General features: G+C 37.2%; 1 long non-coding RNA gene across 1 annotated transcript; it reads left to right on the top strand.

The window, feature by feature from the left end:
- Positions 1 to 2,670: 2,670 nt before the first annotated feature.
- Positions 2,671 to 11,940, top strand: LOC146651324 (uncharacterized). The gene is made up of 3 exons (XR_014907824.1): positions 2,671 to 2,918; positions 4,582 to 4,986; positions 11,329 to 11,940. It is a non-coding gene; the product is annotated as an uncharacterized LOC146651324 (long non-coding RNA).
- The last annotated feature ends 7,497 nt before the right edge of the window (positions 11,941 to 19,437 follow it).

Raw genomic sequence — 19,437 nt, 5'->3', positions numbered from 1 at the left:
CCGTGTGCATGGCTGCATTGATTAGGTGTGACTACTCCGGTCAGGGGCCAATTTGGGGTCGCCAGAGGGTCAAGCGTGTTGTCCAATATAACAGCGGGATCTCTGGACTGGAATGGGCCAGTATCCTGGCAACAGGCACCTCCTCCCCACCCCGAACCACGAGAGTACCCATCCCGTGGTGATTGAGAATGCAGGGCTCCATTCTCTTTTCATCAGCTTCAGTTCATCTGTTCCTATAACTTGGCCCAGATGAATTAACCTGAACAATGGAGGCAGAGGGTCAGTAAAGTGTTCGACATTGTCAAAGAGCACAATTAAAGTGAATGTTCAGTTTGTACCGTTTTTGTGTGAAAACACGTTTAATGCTTTCCCTTTGTAGTTGTACTGTGCAGAACAATGAAACAAAATCAAACTGACATTCATTTTTTTAATCAATGACTGTCTCCAAAAAAATCCGTTGTACAGATGCCTTGTGCCTAAACTCTATACAAAATGTACAGAATACTTTGATGCCATGTTTTCTTATTCCACAAAGAAATATAAACCTGACCTAGAATAAATTGTTCCACCATACATGTGTGTTTTGTTTGTGTCTGCTTTGTAAATTGTAACTCAAATCTCAGCGAACCAAACAGCCACATTGCATCACAGGCCTGTGCACTTCTAGACAATCGCTAAGTAAACTCAATGCAGTGCCATCAAAATATCCCACTGATTTGTTTTCAAGCTACTCAAATAAGTCATTATATTAGAATAACATATGTCTTGCTATCTAATAATGTCAAGTGAATTACAAAGTGATTTGAAATGAAGAGGAGTCAGCAATTCCAGGATTACATGCTCAGTTGAATTCAATAAGCCAGTGTGTACTGTAATAGGAAACCACAGAAAAATCCATACTTACCGCATCATCTGATAAAAATGTCTGCTTGCTGCTCTGCAGGCTTCTGTTAAAGCCATTAAATACCTTGGTTTTCCTGCTAATTCCAAAATAATATTCTGAATACAAAAGAGCATTAACAGACAACAGACGTAAATGATCTTGCAATAATCAAATATTTATTAAAAATGCAATTAACTACAGATCATTAACACTGTCTGCCTGGCTGGACAACAATATGAGAAACAGAAGGATAAAATGCATTCGTTTCAGTGATCTTTCCACGCAAAAGGCTGTAAAAGTCAGAGGGAGAGAAATATGGGACTTCAAGGAAAACTCTATATAACCAGTATAACACCTATGACTATTTTTAGCTTATTACTGTTAAACTAACAAAACTAAACCTTTTCCATTCTCTAAATTTGTTCTGTGAGGCACAACTTTTAATTTGAAAGTCTCCAATTCCAAAGTGCATTGTTTGGCTAGTAGTTAGCAAGTATTTGCAGACAAATCCAATGGGCAATTACTTCCATCCACTTCCATCCAAACGATGGACAATTATGGCACCCAGAATTAACAACAAAAGGACTCACAAGGAGGTTTTTGGCACAGCACTTTGTTTGCGACCAATTTCAACTGGTCACTAGCAGCAACCTCCAGAACCTGCTTAGCAACATTTCAAAGAATACATGTTTTCTTTCCTAGAGAGGATGATAAGACATCCTTGTGATAGAGTAGAAACTCCCACAACACGTACATGGACCCCTAGTGAGGGACTACACCAAGCACAAAGCCTGACCTCTTGGAACACTTGACCAGGAACAACCAGTCCCTAGTTCATGATACTAATAAAGCTAATGTCTGTCAGCTGGTTTACACAACCATAAGTGCAACCTATCTAGGCAACCCCTTGTTTCCAAACGTCTTTACAGCTGTACGGCTCTTTCTTTGGCATCCCCTTGAAGTCTGTGTATGAGTGTGTGCAGATAGACGAGTTGCTACATCTGTATAAAGACTGTGATTTGCACTTCTTTATTCCAAATATTTGCTCTCCCTGTATCTGATAATAATGATTATTTTCTCCCAGTTCCCTCAGATTGAAATCGGGTGTGTTTGACCGAGTGTGTAACTTGAATATGTGCGAGTGTGTGTCCAAGTTAGTCTCAGTAATTGGGCCGGCTCTGCTCTCCCGGGGAGCTCCCGAAGGTAGAAAAACTCAGCGTTCCATTACATCCTCCTGTTCGCTCCTTTCATTCAATTCGTCACACACCTCCTCTTCACCCTGCAAGTGTTTGCACCTGCGTGTATGTAGTGTTTGTGTACGTGTGCCTGGTTATTGAGTGTGTGTATGGTTATGAGTTTGCTGAGAGTGGTATGTCCTTGTTTGTGCGTGTTTTTTGGGGGTTGGGGTGTCTCATAATGAAGCCATATGGCCTGTCTGTTAGCATGCGAGCTGCCAGCACTCAGAGCTGAGATGCTGGCAAAAAGCACTAAGATCAGACGTGAGTGGCATACTCCTGTCTTCTTCTCTTTCCCATCCCTGCTCTTCTTCTTTACCCTCCCCTCCCTTCTTCTTCTCCTCTCTGTGCTCCTCCTCTTTCCTTCTGTTGTTTGCTACCCATCTTTCTGTCCCTATCTCGTCTCGTGCCTACTCCCATCATTCTTCTCATCATCTCATATGTACTTTATTCATTTGTGCATATCCCCAGTTTTTTCCCCCCTCTATTTCCATTTACTCGCATCTTCCCTTATCTTTTTTGTGCTAACACCCACTACTTAGTTCTCCTCTTCCCTCCTTTGTTCTTCACATTAGACCCTGTTGTTTTCGCGTCTCCCTCTCTCTCTTCCAATCAGATTAACTGGTGTGAAACGATCCATTTCCACATTTTCCTCTGAAGCCTGGAGAGGAGACTGTGGTCTGACCTAAATTTACATGTAAGGGAGGGAATCTAGATGACAGCACATGAAGGAGGGAGAGAGAGAAAGACCAAGAGATGAGGAGAGGGTGTCTCTGTCCGTCAGGGACTTTCTCTGGACAGTAAGAAAAGTTTTATACTTCTGTTGAATACCTTCAATCAAAATGTCAAAATAATGAGTCAAAATAATGAGTCCAACACCTGCCAGTTGTTCTATTTTAATATGAGCTCGTTAACTGAGCCTAATGAATGTATCACATTTTAATTGTAGTAGGAGAAGAAATATGATTAGAAATTATTTTAAAAATAGGGTAGTATTATTTTAACTTTTTATGTCTAACTATGTCTAACTAAATGAAAGCATTAATATACTGTAACCTAAGTTAGAATCATTTTTTATTATTATTAAAATATGTATTTAGTACGTTTGGGATCAAAGGTGAGAAACAGCTTACATTTATTTACCTTTTGTAAATAAGAATCAGAAAATAATAATCCATAAAAACCCTCAATAATATTTATCATTACTTATTGTTACTTGTTGTAGGGTTTTACCTTACAAGATAAATCCCGTAAAACGACCGATGTTCTGATTTGACACTAAAAAAAATTGAAATTAATTAAATTGAATTGAACGGAATAATTTTCAGCCTGCATTTTCACATAAGTGGTCGTATTTATTTGCACAGAGTAGTTGTTTTAACTTAAATTAGAACTTTCATTTGAATATTTTTTTTCTTTTGATTTGACACGTTTAAATTGTGGCATGGAGGTGAAAAAAGAGAGAAGCAATTAAAAGAAATGTTACATCAAACAAGAATGAGGACCCTTAAGTTTAATTTTGAAGGAGGGCAACCTCTTTACAACCAAAATTGTTTGTGCATAAAGAATTTAAAAGAACAGAAGATATCGATTTAGGTTTTATACTTTAATAATCTTTTACCTGTAAATATTTTACTTTTTCTTCTGGGGGATGTAGTTTAGATTAATTATTATTAATTATTATTATATTAAGTGGTATAACTGTTATCAGTGTACATTGTGACCAACACATAACATTAAAAAGTTTGCAGTTTATTACTATTAAGATATAACTTTATTGTTATAAAATTTATTTTGACTGTACGGGTTAAGCTTCACTTTTGAATCCAAATTGCAGAAGAGCAACTGAACAGTTTTAGAAATGTATACGATATTTTTTGGTGGAGAGAAAATTTAACTCGTATAGTTAATTTAATTGTTTGCTTGTTTTTTCTAAGTCTGTACCAAACCTGTTGCAGTTGAACACTGCCTATAATTATGTTTAATATTAGTCAGGTAAATATCAGTTGATTGAATCACATAAATGTGAGTTGATCTGTTGAAAATATCTTTGAGTAAAGCTTTTAGTAAAAGAAAATACATATTTATGTATTTATTGGTGTAAGCTAGAATAACAGGATTTAATTCAATTCTTACTGACAGAAAAAATGTGAAAGTTAACCTAAACATCCATCCCATAAGACTGGAAAATATGTCCTGTCAATCCACAATGTATTTACAATAAAACACTTAAAATGTATGAGGTGTGATAAATGTATATGTTATGTACAGTGCAAGTTTTTTTGTGTTTGTGTGTTAGTGTGTGTTTTTAAGTGATGTACCTTGTGTGAAGTACTGTTGTACAAAGCAAGAGAGTTATTCAGAAGAAGAACTTTATCCAGGAACTATCTCTGTGTTTTCTTAATCTGTTCATCTCGGGCTCTCCCTCTTTCTCTATTTTTGTCTGCCATGTGTTCTCCACAGGGAGCAGGGGAGGTAGACTGCTTTCGCATGCATGGGTGTGAGAGGAAGATTCAACACCCCTTCACTTGCTGAGACACACATGGATGACTTAGTTTGTGTGAAAAACCCTCACGCAATGGAACGAGACAGTCTGTCCCAGAGTCAGAGGAGAGAGTGGGCCTTCCTCTCTGTACGTATGTTGACTATTTGTTAGCATAAGGCTGCTACTGTATGTATGCATGTATGCGCCTGTGTGTTTCCTTTTCAGCTTCCTGGCACGAGCAAGGCCCGTGTTTGCCAGTGTTCCTGTATGTGGGATGACTGCAGCTTGCGTGATCAGAACAAAGCAAGAGAGCATGACAGAAAATCCCTCAATACCCGGCCTTTAAAAAATGCAGGAGGCCAACGCACGCAGAAGCAAGTAAGGTAAATGTATAAATTATGGACCAAAAAAGTCTGCTTCAAAAAGAGGGAGAGATCCCCCACATGAGGCAACAAACTTTATTGCATGTGAAGACAGAGCACCGACAGCTGCGGAGTGCTTGCTAGAGTTCCTTCACTCCGTCTTGCTAAATAATGAGCCAGCACCTTTCTAATAAATGGACCGTGTAGAGCTCCTCTTGCATATTGTTGGCATTTAGCCAGTACAGTTCACATACACACTGGCCTGCGAGAAAAAGTTGAAATTTTGAATGTAGTTTCACTTTTGGCTATTTATCTGCAAACTTATAAAAATATGTTGTTTATAGTATTAATAAATATAACTTTACATACAGAAATGAATCTAAACGGAATATTTTTTAAAGCTTTGAACTAAAAGAAAAGTACATTAAAAATATATATAAACCGATTAGAAAAATCAAAGCAAACGTTATAAATATATATGTGGGGCTCGGATGTTTTTTAAGCAAAAAATAAAAAGGTTCCTATTTTAGTCTTTTAATATTGGAGTTTTTAACAATAGTATATAACATTATATTGTGGTGTGTCAAAGAAAAGTGCTTTTGAGTATTTTGCTGGTAATTTGCTGCCTTACCAGTTTTTTTAGGTAAGTATTTAAGTATTTTATTTTTTTAAATTCTGTTTTTTTAATCTTAAAAAAAAGAAATATAAAAAAAAACCACTGTTAGACCTGAAGAGAAGGATTACTAAAAATCTACCGATAAGAAAATTGTTGTTAATGTTAATTTTCTTTTTAAGACATTATAAGAAAATAACATCTATTTCTGTATTTTAGAGTAGTTGTTAGTAGTTGTTTGACTTTTTAACTGTTTCTCGCAGTGATGGTCGACTTCTACATTGCAGAGTTTCATATTAGAAGAGAAGAGACTGGCTTGTTGAAATCAAATTAAAATTCATTTTGTTATAAAATATATTTCTAACTAAAATATCATTTTCTGATGGTAAAAAGGTCCTTTGCTGTTACTGATCAATGTTCCTGTCTTTCCTTTAACAACTAATTATCCAAGAAATTATGATTGCTGTAAACCTTTTTTACTACATGCGCTGGACAATTTATTTTAGTAATTTTACCTTAGATGAAGAATTCTTAAATGTACATAAAACTGAAATGTGATCTTTAAAAAACGAACAATTTTGAAAAGCATTTTAGGGGAAGCCCTTAACTACATCACACACTATGTTGTAGCTTACACAGGGACTTACATTTACCCATTTCATTTGTACAGAAATGAATAAGGGGACTGCAGTATAATAAATGTATAACTATTATTATATTCGCTTTTATTAGCTTTTATTAAGAGCCCATAATTTTTCTTTTCTTTTGGGAGAAATTGTTTTTTGGGGCATTTCTTTTAAAAATTGTAAAATGACTATGTTTATGAATCAGTACACAAAAAACTGTTCTGAAATCACCTCATGAAAGCACATAACCAATGCTTCATGTCAGACTAGCAAATGATGCAGCCACTTTCCCTTTATGCTCTCAGAGTCTGTGTGTTATTTTGTGCAAACGTGCAGAAAATGTGGGTTTGTCCGTGTATGCGTAACGTGCACATGCGCATTGGACAGGCTTCCTGGAGTCCTCTTTAAACTGTGCATCAAAGCATGACTAACATGTCAGCACACAAGTCGGTCCTTGCCTGCCATGACATTGTGGCGTCATCGCTGGGATTTAGATGTCACCTATCATCGTTCAGGCAGGGTCGGAAAATCTTCACCATACATTTGCATGGCAACATACTGTAGCAACTCACTTTACCATTATTACTTGTGGTAAAGAGATTCATCTCAAATAACATTCATCAACACAGTAAGTCAACCCAAATCTAACTGTATTTGTCTCATCCTCCATCACAACCTAACAAATAAAGAGCACCTGAAACAAGAGAAGAAGAAAAAACCTATATGTATTGTAGGGATATAACTGAATTAAATAGACATTATTAACATAAATGATTGTAATGTGTATGCAAACCATTTATTAGGATATTTAGGAAATTTAACAGTAAAAACAGGGTATTTACAGTAAAGTGTTGCTTGGAGCTGGACACAGGGGTAAGGTTATAAACAATAACAATAACGATTTCACTCCTATGGTACTTAACATTGTGCAGAAGTTCTCTACTCACCTTTCTGAAGGTGCAAGTTGCAAAAATATTTGTTTGATACGTAGGGCTGTGAATTATTCAGGAATTATTTAATAATGCAGAGAAGTGAGGAGGAGACTCAAAACCATGGCAGTAAAAACTGCTCAGGCTGGCTGCCTGTAAGCTCTTGCCACAGATACAAAATGTATTGCCCTATCTCTTTCTAATTGGCAGCAATACCTACTCTTTGCAGACATGCAATTTTCACTCACACTTCATTTTGCACTTAAATAGTCTCTTACACATGCTCCATTACTAAGCAAAGTAGAAAAAATGCAAATTTGCTCATTTGCTTTTCCCATAAACTGGATGTCCCCTGAATGCACCAGGAATAACACATAACTCAGTAGCACTAAGTGCACAAATTGCATTTAAGTGTGTGTGTGCACTTGTGCGTGCGCGCGTGTGGGCATCTGCATTAATCTGGGGATCCTGCAGATACCGCTTTGCCGACAAGCGCTATCATTATACAACAGCTGTACTTGTCACCAAACAGAAAAGGCCCAAGAAAAGTAAAGCTAAGATGATAAAACATCCCCTCCCACATATACACACACGCATCACACATATATACACACGTACACACACACACACACACACACAACTGGGTTGATCTGTTTAGGTGAGTCACCACTTCTTAAAGCAGCAGTAGGTGGTTATGGCAGCAGCTTTAAATAGACAGCATAAAGCCCTGAGTCAATTGGTAAAGTAACAGAGAGTGACAGAGAGAGGGAGAGGGAAAGAGAGAGAGAGAGAATTAGACAGTGAACACAGGAAAATGAGAGATTGGGAGTGTATTTGAGTTGTGCTGAGTGTGTCGTGCTGAGCTCGAGGGCTAGGAATCATCTCACATCCGTCATGGAGGCTGGTTGTAGGGTCAAACTCAGTACTGTGGCGAATGGCCCTGTTATCACACAGCTTTACATTCGCTGCGCTGCCTTTTCTCAAAGGCAGCAAAACAGGGCTGGAAGAAAACCAAAAATAGAGACGCCCAATTAGAACTGTTCCCAAAGCTTTGATGGAATTAGCAGTGAAAGGAGGCTTGCATAACCCACCCTCCCAAAATGTGCAGACAGCATATGCAACACTTGTCCTATTTACTGGAAATGAGTCCTGGGTCAATTTTATGGTTCTGTGAAAAAAAATTACATAAACAAAATGTGCAGCAGGTAATGCCACGTTGTTGTCGTTTAGTTTTGTGAGACATATTTTGTCTATTGTAGCATTACCTTTGGCCTCATAAAATGCTGACCAGGAACTGGTGTAGCTTACAAATATAAAGATGTGAATCCTGGTGTAGATCCTGCTCATCAGCAGCAGCTTGCCTGGTTGCCTCAGGCAATATAGCCTCAGACTGCTGAAGAAAGAGGCTCACAGATATTTCATCAGATTCATTTATATATATAGCACTTTTAGCCAAGGACTAACACAAGTCTAGGCCCAGGCGGCAACACTTTATTCTACAGGGAAAAGCAGGAATCAGATTTATTAATATAAAAATGAATACTGAAATAGCATATTTGAAATCTGTGCATAACACCTTATAAATAAGCTTTCGCACACCGAAAAAATCTTTCAATTGAATGAAAATTTGCAGAATTAAATTTGTGATTATAAGGCATTTTTGAATGCAACATAAGTTGATGAATATTGAATGGCTGTTTACATTTTACAAGGTTCAACAAAAGATGTTCATCCACAAAGTGACACATTGTGCACAAGCACACAGACACCAATGCAAAGACCTTAGGGATTTGATCATAACTCAGAGGGCAGCAGATTGTATGATATATATATATTCCAGTGGGAGTTGTAAAAGAAATACTTTTTCAATCTATAATAAATAAAACTGATGATAATGATCAGCTGGAAGATGAAGGTTTTTCCCATGATGTATCGTTTTTATAGATTTTCAGTGGCTTGTATAGTTAAAAAACATGTAAATGTACATTTTTCTTTTTTTACAAGTGTAAGAAGTAACATGTATGTATCATGAAATGTATTAGTAATCAATGGGTGACCGCTGACAGGAAAATAAACACGACCATTTACAGTTGTGGTCAACAGTTTATCAATATCTGTTGACCTTTGGGAGTTTTAATTATTTCTTTGAACTCTTATTTTTCTGTGGTGGAATGATTGTACAACATGTTTATCTTTTAAAAACAGAGAATTGGATGTGCAGGTTTGAATTTATTCAGGATTTTTATAAGCTCAGAGTTCAGGTAATGTAATCTTTTTTTTTCTTTATTAAATGTTTCAGTTACTTGTATTTATTTTTTTATTTGAGACCATCCCCAACTTTCATGACAAGCTGGTAATAAAGGTAACGTGAAAGGGGCCAACTTGCTGGTGTAAAGATTGGACTTGATTAGCCCAGCAGAGGCCAAATATGGAGACATATAAAAATGGAAGGGTGAGGAAAAAATAGGGAAATATTACAGCAAATAACGGGTTAAGTTTGAAGGGGCAACTCCCCTCCTCTTCCCTACCCAAGCAGACAAAAAGAGCGTGAGGGAGCAAGAAAATGAAGATTTTTGGGGGGCATCCTCCTCCTTTTTCCAAGCAAGGAGTTGGATGTGGGTGGTGGAGGTGGAGCAAGTCAGGGGGTGGCGAAGAGCGCCGCCGAGCATGCCTAATCGGACAGGACAGTTCCTGCTTATTATAGAACCAAGCACAGATAATAAAATCTGAATCAAACTGCTAGCTGAGAGCCGCGAGAGAACCGCCTCCTCTTCAATTTTTAAAGTTATGGCAGCGCTTGACACTGGGGTGGATCGTATAACACCAGTTTGCGTGCAAATACTTACTTAGCGAGCCAACATGGCCCAAATCTGCAAGGCCGACATGCAGGTGAGCGGCACTACAGCTCTCTAATTACACCACAGCCCCAACAGCTCTCTTCTTCGTAGTTTGTCCCATCACTCCCCTGCCTCACCAACTCACCAACAGTCACGATTTGAGTGTTGACAGTTTATTACCTTCTATTACTTTTAGTGAGAGTAGTGAATCTGAGGATGAATTCATGTTTCGGTTGCTGGGAACTGGTAGCACTCGAATAAACACTGAAGTGCCCAAATATACAAGCAGACAGGGCAGAGGAGAGCAAGTAAGAACAGAGGCACAAACAGTCAAGGGGAAGCTGGCAGCTCTGTGTGAGTTGCAAGCCAACCTTTATCTTTTTTAAATTATGCTCATATGCAGCTGATTTAAATTAGCAAAACACATTTTCCGAAAAAATGTAAAGACGCCCGGATGAAGTTGTTCATCTGCATATCAAACCCAGCTAAATCTGCACTGCCAAAGCTTTTGAATAGTTTTTTTTTGTATAAATTGGTTGTGGCAACTCTAGTATGTTAAAGATTAGTTTATACTGTAGGAAACCAGACACAAATTTGGATTGCTATGTAATGCAGACAAACAATTTGTACAGTCATCTACAGGCGCAATTTACACCCATCTCTTTTACTCCTTACTGCTTACGGGACAGTTAACATGCATATGCTCTGACTGTTATATATTGAAGAGTAAAAAAGCAACTGAATACATGAAGGGACGTTATAATTGGACTGTCCTGCAGAACTGATTTACTTCAGGGAATTTTATACATGACGAGTTAGGCATCATAACATCTTTAAGCTTAATAGTTCTGAAGTAATGTCTTATGTACATGAGTATGGGTTATGTAAATCCCTATAAATAGTAGTCTTTGCTAACCTGGACTAGATCCACTTTTTCCTTTGCTGTAGTGCTAAGTGTTATTACAGGTCTAATTTATGACATAACTCATCAGTGAAGCTCAGTGTATAGTTTAGAGGTATAGTAATTGTTTCCAGTTTGTGAATAGAATTTGCATAAAAATCAGACCTTTTATTTCAGTCTGTCCTTTATTCAAGGCAGTTAAGCCCAAACCTATGGAATATATTTTGTTTTTCTGTAAATGCACGTCTCATCAAAATCCTCATGCTGCAGCTCTCTTTGGTCTTCAGCTGGTGACTCATTCAAACTTCTCTTGCTTGTAGTGAATTAAATTTAAAAAGTAGATACCTTATTGTTCTGAGTGATGTTTAAGTGTTAACTTGAAATACAATAGAATGAAATAGAAAACGTGTCTATGAATTTATTATGAATCTTCTTTTTTTTTTCATTCCCATTACAGCTGCTATCATCCATTGTATTCAACAACGGCCAACTTTTTGCTCTCCTGGTGGTGGGTGGGTGTACCAACTGTGGATCTGCCATCAGCTGCAGTGCTTAGCCAGTCCCAAACTATACATTTTGTTTTTCATCATCTCTCTTCTGCATATCCGACTGTGTGTCTGTTGGTATATTGTACATTTAATGCCAGTAATAACTGCCAGAATCCACAGAAACTTTTGTTTTTGGTGCCAGATCTGAAGATGTGCCCCCATGCAGGGCTGTATGCATCTGGTGGTATAATAAAAGTTAGCTACAGTGAGGGTCGGAAGAACATTCAGTGACTCTTAGTGTGGCATCATAAAGGATACTTTGGATGTTTATAATTAAAATAATGACAAACTCCCGCTCATTTTCTTGTGCCATAGAAAAATCAATATCTGGTACGCGCTTCAAAGCACTCAAGGGTGGGGATTTGCAAGGGGTGAAAACTGGCAAACAAACACGGCATTTAAACTGGGTTGTGAAGATTAATCATGTGTTCAGTATGTATTGCACTGAAGACAAAAACTCTATTCATGAGTTACTGAAGAGACGGAAATTTCGGAGAGTACTTATTTCATAGTGGCCCAACTGGAAGTGTTATTGCTGTAAATTAGGACAATGTAGTCGAATACATATGCAAATAAAAGCTGTTTATTTGTTTGTTTGTTTTTCTTTGCAAACATAATAAAAAAAATGATGTATACACGATAAAGACACAGCTGAAAAATTCTATGCTAATACGTTACATCGATAATTTGTTGGACAAACTTTTGCAGTTTTGTAGTTTTCCTTCTGTACATCACCACAGCAGATTGCTGTCCCCCACAAAATTAATTGTATAATTGAGTGAAGGCCTGTTGCCTCAATATATTACTACTATATTACAGATATAACTTCTGGAGTTGATATCTGATGTCTTGAATTTGTATTTTATAGTTTTTTCCACTGTAATTTTTAAAAAGACACCCAAAGAGATGGCAGTGCAAGTGATTAGGCTAAAACAAAATAAACCTTACAGAGAGAGAGAGAAAACAATAATGAAAAACTGAATGCAGAAACACCCACAAATAAGCAGCCACTGAAGGTGGCTACAGTAAAGGTCTGGCAGTGCATTTGATGATAAATATCAATGGCTGCCTAACTAGGAATCATTGATTGCAATGATTCTCATCCAGGTATTAGAAACAATCCTTATATATACAATTATGTTAGTTTGAGTCTGAAAATATAAAAATTAAAGGTGAAAGCCTGCACTTCAGTTACACATTGATTGTCAGGTCTTAAAATCCATTGTGGTGGTATACAGAGGCAAAACTATAAACATCTGTCTTTGAGCAACAAATGGGCCCAACTTTCTGCAGACTTTGGAATTAATCAGCATTTACATAATACAGCTATTAGATTTAACAGAGCTTGAGATGAAATGCTACATATTCAAATTTAATTGAATCTGCTCTCAGCAGATTGCTACACAATGCACTACCATAACAATCCATGTAAGTCCCATGCATGCCAGTGCAATAATACACAAAAGCACCAAGGTATGTTATTTTACTTGCTCTATGATGAGATCAAATGGTCAAAATGTCAGGATAATGACAAGTATGAGCTGTACAAAACCCAGAGATGGATAAAAAAAAAGGAACTAAGATATAAGGAAATGAAAGAAACACACACTCCTTTTAGTGTCTTTTTCCATGTGCAAAGTGGCCAGGTTTTTGATTGCTATGATAAAAAAGTTACAATGACTTTTACAACAACATTGCATTGGGAACACTACTCTCACACTCTGGAAGACCTATAACACAAAATTCAGTTCACACAGATAAAAATGAGCATCCTCCGAGCTCGCAATTTTGAATTTCAAACTAAGTTTACATTTGCAAAATAAACATTTTTTAAAATGGTACTCTGAGCTGTTCTTTTTCACTGAAACTTACTCATCCGTGCAGATCCCAATCACTGCCACTTCCCAAACTAAATGAAGCACTTCACACTAATATAGCATTGCTGACAGATTACTTTGAAATGCCAAGAAAAGCCAGTGAGAGCAGAGGTGGCAAAAGCACAGTCATTTTTCACTTACATTAAGTAGAAGTACAGATCCTTGTTTTAGAAAAGCTCAAGTACTTATTTGACTTCTTTACATAAATAAAAGTCAAAGAGTACTACACTACACAAAACTTAAATTCTAATTCTGTTGAATGTACTCAACTTAAACATCTGTTATGTAGAACAAAAGCAAAGAAAAATAAAGTAAATTTTAAAAAATGCTCTATTTCTTGTTGCCTGCATTGTAACTGTTTAGGTGTCAGGGTTTACAGTTGGATTCAGCAGGTGTGGGAACCCTACATTTGGCTATAGTGGTGCAGCCTCTGGGTCACATTAATTTCTACTATGATCAGGTAAGCTGTGGATTTAGTCAGCTGGTTTAACAGATATTACAAGAGCATTACATGAGCTATCATGGCTGCTTTCTCTCCCCTAGACCATATAAATCTAATATAAATGTGAGTGAATCTAATCAGAATCATTACCTTAAATTTAATTTGATGTCTGCTACCCTTCACGAACACCATATCTGATCGGCACCAGTCCAACATACCACATTATTGTAAACTTTACAACAGTACTGTAAACTAACCAGCATAACCTACATTGAACTTCCTGGTTTCATCCAGTCCTTGAATAGCACAGAGTTAATATACTTAAGTTTGTTTTGCAAGACACAAAAGAAAACATAGTTCAATAACACATCATGTATAGTTCCAGTACCTGTTCAAAATAACTCTAAAGTAATTGAGGGGATTATATGTAGGCTTTATCTAACTTCCAGTATTAAATGTCACCGAGCAGTCCTAAACTTTAACAATAATCTCTCTTCTTCTTCTCCTGTACTGACTTTCTTACATTTTTCTGTATCACTGAGTGAAGTTATCTCTTGCTTATTTCTCCCTGGGAAATTCAGCAGCAGTACCTTTAGCTTGCAGACTCACTCTGTGACAAAGTGCACAAAAAACCCCTGCTTGCTGATATTTTTTGAGTTGTTTGAAAGGCTGCGTTTGAAATTATCTGACACTTAAAGTACGTTATTCCCTTTATGCTTGCTCCCTTTTTGTACCACTAGCTATACCCAAGTACTGTGACCACAACTTATGGACATATGTAGGAAAAAAGCCATTCTGGAAATTCTTGTGTTTAGTGCAACGTGATGCATGAATCATATATTTTTGCCTATTTCATCTTGTTGTTTGTGATAAGCTCTGGTGTTGGATACATCAATAGGATTGTCTTTTATGTTATTGTCCTTCTATTTAGGTTCAAATATTTCAAGGTACACAGTGACAGGATAAAAGTCATATCAGATGTCTTAAATATAACACAACAAGCCTATTCTGAAAAAAAGGAGTAGCAAGTGTAGGTGTTTGTGTAAAGAGATTTTTTTTTTTTTAAAAAGTTGTCAGAAAAATAAGTGAGTATAAAAATCGTGATTCTCAGATTTCAGATAATCAAATCTCAATTCAGGTCATTAGTCCTGAAATGAATCAATAAGACAAAATAAATGTAAAGCACAGGTTTATATAATAAGCACAAAGGAGTAGAAATTAAATGGGGATAATTAAAATGAGAAAGGAAATTTACTTGGCTTGGTTGGATAACGTGCCTAGTGTCTTACTATTTGCAAAATAAAACTAAATGAGGCAAAATGAGATGGGACAAAATTAAACACGGAGGCTGCAGCCCTGTTAAATTTTTTTTTTTTTTTTAAAGCACACCGACAACTTGTAATCACATATACAAAATTGAGGAGTCAAAAAAAGGAATGAAGTCAGAATTAGACTAGATGAGAGGCGACAAATCAAGAAGAGTCAGAACAAGATGAAATGAGATCAGATGAAAGAGCAAAAGAGGATGTAATCTCCTGCAGGCTCACTGATCCCTTAATAAGCGAGATGACAATAAATAAAACAAGATTAACCAAGGTGACATGAAAAGAGAGAGACACCAAAATGAGGACATGGCTCTGAGTGCCTTTGCAGTTACCTAATGACAGAAAACAGTCTCCAAGAAGCCAGCAGATCCTTATCAGTAAACTGCGTCCTGTCCCCCTAATCACCGCAGATGTGATAACTGAATTATCCGTCTCCTCTGATCTTTCCATCTGATAGAAAAACTACACTTCCTTCTCTCCGGGGCACAATTCAATTCAAGTGAACTGCCACCATTTCCCAGCCTCACATCTGCACCCCATCTCTGATCATATCTTCAGAGTTCAGCAGGAGGAAAAGAGAGATCACATAGAGTCAATTGCCTGTCATGATACATTGGTTAAGAGCCAGCTGTGAAGACCAATGGTTTAATGTATGTCATGGCTCATAAGCAGCACACATCTGAATCAGAGCGTCACAGTGGTAAGTGGTCAGAGGAGATCAAAGTAGTGAGCACGAAAGGCATAAATATGCCTCCAAGAAGAAACAGAAACAGATTTTACAAACGAGCTGAGGTTATCAGGTTAGCCAATAAGCACATTATTATCAAAAAAATTCATCAGTGAGTAAATATATAATACATAGAATTAGAGGGCAGCACCTCTTCATTTTCTTAGGTTTTTATTGTACATAGACATCAGAGCAACTAGTGTTCATGTCTACTATTTTGACACCATGAGTGGTGTCAAACTTAATATCTGACCTCCATGATTGTCTGCTGGAGAAGCTACACAATCTTAGTGCATACAAGACTTCCAGGCCTCCAGATGTTGGAATCAGCTAATGCTGGAGGTCAGCAAATAGGACATCAGAATTGATGTTTAAGGGAATATAAATGCAATGAGCAGGTCAAGTTGGATTTACTGGATTTACTATTTCACTCACTGACTGTTTAAACTGTTTTTTTAAAGTAACAATTATGGATGCTTTCCCTTTAAAGCTCATTGAGCTGAGATTAAAACCAGATATAATCTATATAGCATTCTCTGTTGTCTAGTAGTGCTTTGCCTTTTAATCCAATTCACAGTCACAAGGTAACGCTGTCTGACACCCCCTAGTTGTCTAGGGCTTTTTGTGATTGAGAGTAAGCTATGCTCTGCGATGGATACATATTTGCCTAAATAAGCTCTAAGCCCTCATTTTTTGATCATCTTCACTTTTAAAACTAACAAAGGCTTCTTGAAAACACTATTAATAAGGCATTGATATTTGTTTGGCTTACTGTCAAAAAAATTTATTTTCTATCCCAGAAAACATCCAAGATTGTTGACAATAGGGCTGCCACAATTAGTCAACTAGTCACGATTACGTCGACTATCAAAATTATCGACGACTAATAGTCAACGCGTCATTTGAAGCTTTAAAAGAACCCAAAAGACGCAGGAATAAGTAGCAGGATTTAAGAGTGTAATAACGGACTGAAACAGAAGATGGCAGCACTGCATGTACAAGGATGCCAACTGCCATTAAACCCCGAAGAAGAAGAAGCAGTGTCGTAGCTGTGTCCAAATTCAGGAATCACATCCTCCTGTGCCCGCATCTGTAGCCCGATTACGTTACAGCAACACGACAAAGACTAACCAAATTCGAAGACTCCGATTTGAAGGATGGGTTGGGTGTATACTTCGGGGCCCAAACTATCCCAGAATTCATAGCGCAGCCCTGCTCAGTCGCCAACAATGGCGGCAGCTAGTTAGTTTTAATATTACTCTTATTATTCTTTCTGGGTCACAAAATAAACGTTTAACATATTTTCAGCTGTGTAAATTTCAAATATCTGCTCAGTTTATCAAAACACCACATATTTTCAAAAGTGCTCCGATGTTTTCAGAGACGTCTGTTACCCACCAGCTCGATAGCTAGCCGGGGTTCAAGGCTCAATAGAGCCAGTGAGAACACCGGACTCCCGGCACATCGTTTTCAAACCCACCGCCGTCTTTCGATACTCAGGTTAAACATGATATATAAGTCACTTAGATAACTTGAAAATGTTATTTTTGGCTTTTTTCAGTATTTTATTTGTTCCTGAGTAAATCGGTTTGGCTGAGATTAAAGTTATAGTTTTTACACCGCTGAAAAAACGTCGAGCAGACAACTGATTATCAGAAGTGTGAGATGCTCGAGAATATACTCCGGTGTCCTGTTATATTTTAGATAGCAAGGAGCAGACGGCTGAGTTTATTAAACTCCACTGAAACAATCTGCAAATTTCATTATCATCTTGTCTTTCTTTTTAGTTAGCACATACCTTAAACACTTCAAGCTGTTAGCTAATGATAGTTATATAAGAGCAGATACATGCTGGTACAATAAGCTGTACGTTTTATGTCCAATGGATGCATGATCTGATTAGTCGACTAATCGCAAAAATAATCGGTGACTAGTCGACTATCAAAATAATCGTTTGTGGCAGCCCTAGTTGACAATAAAGCACGATGAGGAATAGGGATGGTAAATGATAAGAATTTAGCAATTCCAATTGCATTATCTATATCAATTATTGATTTGATTCATAATCGATTCTCATTGGGTTTTTATTGGATCCGCTTTGAGAGTTACCATCATTGCTAAGCAGCATTTCAAAAACATTATATTCTGCAAATTAACTGCATGCTGTGTGGTCAACCATTTGTGCATGTTGGAGGTATTACCCCTCCTTGTTGTCATCAGTGTTGGGGTTGTTACTCAAAAAAAGTAATGTATTATAAATATTACACAGAACACTTTTCTTAAAAGCAATGCAGTAAGTTACTTAATTACTCCAAGCAGAAATTAATCTGTTAAACTACTGGTAACATTACTTTTTTCTGTACGCTTGACCTGAACGCTTTGTCTCACAATAACCATTTAACAGTATAAACCTATAGGCTACAGTCCCATACATCAATACATATTCCTATCCTAATGAGGACATATATATGATCTTTCCCTTAGTTTTAGGTATGAACATAAACCGAACAGCACAAAGCAAAGATGAAAACTAACAAACAGAGACTTCAAAGTAATTGCCACACTGATTCTATTTTAGAAACATAAACAGGTACAAAAGGAGGCGGCAAGCCTGACTGCTCATCAGTTTGTTACCTGTTGTTCAGGGTCTGGCTGCTGGGCTGTGGTCGACATTCACTCGGCTTTAACGTCACACTGGGTTCTTGGCTAACTTAGCGTTAGCATGGGTTAGCATGCCTGCAAAGAGTCAACATTGTTTCTGTTCTGGACGCAGTTTGTAGTTTACTATTGCGCTCTTGTCCTTTATGCAACATTAATAAACGTAATCTTCATATCCACGCTGTAGACTGTGCAACTATTTTCCTCCTGAAAACTAAAATCACGTGATTGTAACGCAAGTGCAAATGGAACTGAAAAGCTGAATCGACAGGCAAGGAGACTAACAATTCCAACTCCTGGGAACGGGTTCAAGAACCCACTCTCCATTCCCAGCCCTAGTGAGGACACAGAGGCAACAACTGCAGAGAAAACAAACTCTGTTGCAGTATGATGCTTTCCAGCTGCTAATTGAGCATCTAATCAGAAATTAGTTTACATTCACTGCAACTATGACTGTGGGGCCATTTCCAAATTATTTCTTTGTAAGTAACATCAGTAAAATGTGCTTATGTAATAAATTATATGTTATAATTAATTAGTGAGATACAGTAGTTACATGGCAAACTGCTCTGCATATTTAGTAGGTCACTTTCAAGAATTAAGACCACAAATATAACCTGCATAATTTTTACTTTTTGAATTTCTATTCATAATATATACATCATACCAACTAGCGTTATTAATTTTTACTACTCAAAATAATATCTGCAGATATCTCGGACTTCATTATGACTTGTCTGATTTGTTGTGTATGGTGGTCTTCTTGTGAAGCTTTCAATTGAATCTAAAGCAACGAGTCATTTGAACAGTGGTGTTATTAACAGAAGCAGCTGGGCCAAAGAAAGATCATTAGAAAATGCCATGAAATACAAAGAGCCTATTATTAAGGAATCTGTTGTGAGGGGGAACCTCATTCTGTTAAAAGCTTTTCCCCATTTGCTCCACCTATGTCATTTAAATTCATCTAAACTCTAAATCATAATGTCTGT

This window comes from Rhamphochromis longiceps, linkage group LG16 (genome assembly GCF_057381845.1).
Source record: "Rhamphochromis longiceps isolate RC_006_pf linkage group LG16, R_longiceps_female_GT1.1, whole genome shotgun sequence".
In the NCBI taxonomy this organism is placed as follows: Eukaryota; Metazoa; Chordata; class Actinopteri; order Cichliformes; family Cichlidae; genus Rhamphochromis; species Rhamphochromis longiceps.
This window is presented reverse-complemented; position numbering and strand designations above follow the sequence as displayed.